The sequence below is a fragment of the Coregonus clupeaformis genome, chromosome 25, assembly GCF_020615455.1.
Source record: "Coregonus clupeaformis isolate EN_2021a chromosome 25, ASM2061545v1, whole genome shotgun sequence".
Lineage (NCBI taxonomy): Eukaryota > Metazoa > Chordata > Actinopteri > Salmoniformes > Salmonidae > Coregonus > Coregonus clupeaformis.
The window spans coordinates 13,142,650-13,144,699 of NC_059216.1; positions in this window are offsets into that span (position 1 = coordinate 13,142,650).

Sequence of the window (2,050 nt, forward strand, 5' to 3'; positions counted from 1 at the left end):
CATTATTATTATTCACTCCCTTTATGGGAAATAGGCCACCAGACAGCAAAGTGGATGATGTACATTTGCATGTGGCTCTCATAATTCCCTGTTAATTTCCATTAGATCAACGGTGTGCCACCCATTAACTTGTGCATGAAAACAAAAGGTCAGACTGTTATCAAGCCTAAAGCTTGCTCTCACTATTTATAGGGTTCATGTTTCAGGAGGCTAGCTATAAAAGCAGTCCGTTGTGGTACTACGTATACAAACTGTGTTTCAACAAATATAAAATCAAGTATATAATTAGTCGACTGTTTTTAAAGGAAGACTCAGAGGATGAGTTTTAAGATGACACATCCTTTTAATTTCCAGAGCTTCCACACATCCTGAATTTCATTTAGGGCTGCTCAAATCAAAGCGCTGAGTGGTAGGAAAATAACATCTGAATATCAACATGACTTCATCCAAATCTGCAATTGTGCAGTCCCCAGAGCGCCTCTTCACCGGGAGCCGATTTGGGAAGGTAATGGCTGGGTAAACGTTATGAGGAATAATCTTCTCTGATTTCATGTGATTACTGGGCACCACGCTGACACAAGGGCTCAACATGTGCGTCTCCCTGGCCAGCCAGTGGGCTCTCCCAGTCTACCTATTAGCAGAGGAAAATACATAATGGCCCATCTCTATTGAGGCGTTACTGTCTGCCAGTGCCAGCCCAATGACTGAACCTCTTTAATAAACATGAGCCAATTTCAGACTCCAGACCCTCTCAGATGGCTCAGTCTCCACCATCATTAAGGCGCATGGGAAGCCCAAATCTAAGGCGATAAAACAAGCGTAAATGTAGAGGAAATAACAAGAATCACAACTCTGATTGGCCACTGTGGTCATGGTGGTCCTGTGCATAAATGATTGAAATGGGACTAATGAGTAGTTTTGCATGCTTGACATCTAATCTGGTCAGGGAAAGAGTGAGCTGTTGTGGAGCGACTACTGAGAGCGGTCACCATCGTACCTCTTTCCTGCTCCTCTGTGATGTGTCCCCCCAGATGCTTACGTTTTAAGCATTCCACTTACCACTGTCACTTCTTGGGCTTTATTGCTTCAACAAGTGGTCTCGAAACCCAGCACTTGAACAAAAACATAACACTGCAGCATGCTCTGCTCTGCCCTTCTCTTTCTCTTTCTCTGGTTCTATCTCAATGTCTCTCTCCCCATCTATTTCCCCCTTTCTCTATTCCTCTCTGTCACTCCTTCTCTCTCCCTCTCCTTATGTATTTTCCTTTCTTCCCCTCTTCTTCTCCCTTTTTCATTATTTGCTTTATTTTGTCAGTGAGCCGACGAGTGCCATCAAAATACTCTGTGGCTGAAAAAATAAAATAAAAGGCCTCCTCTCTGTTGTCTTAGACAATAATTATGAATTGCCAGTTAAGCCTAGACTACAGCTGAGGGATTGTAGTTTAAAGCAGAGGCTTTGGTGCAAAAAATGCATTTATAGCCCTTTGTGTGGCTCCTCATTATGTGTGGGCCCGATTCATTAAGTAATTGGTTTGCAGTTGTTTACATGAGTATTAAGGCTCTCTATTCAGGAGCCTTTGAGAGATACATTGTGCAAATGTTGCATGTTATGAATGCAGAATGAGAGGCAGGGGGCAAGTCCTATTGGCCAAGCACTACACTCGGCTGAAAAGCAAGAGAAAAGCGCTGGGTGCTTCTTTGCATAGCAATGACTCTGCCTTAATACGCTTTAAAGATTAAATATATGCAGTCTATACAAGATACAAAGAGATACTCTTAACACATTTATATGTGCTCATTTCACTATTATGGCATTGGAGAGAATTGAGGTCTTTCATATTCCATTTTGTTTCTGTCTCCTCCACACAATGTTTTTCAGCAAGACACTTTATAGAATGTGCTGTTTATTGTATTGTGAATCACGGCCAAGCGGACAGATCTGCAACAGTTTTGTAAGGATTCATCCATTAGAAATCTTTTGCTGCCATTGTGAGTGGTAAAGCAAAATCACTTTGTGGTTGAGTGGGGATGAAAGGAATAATGCAGGAAG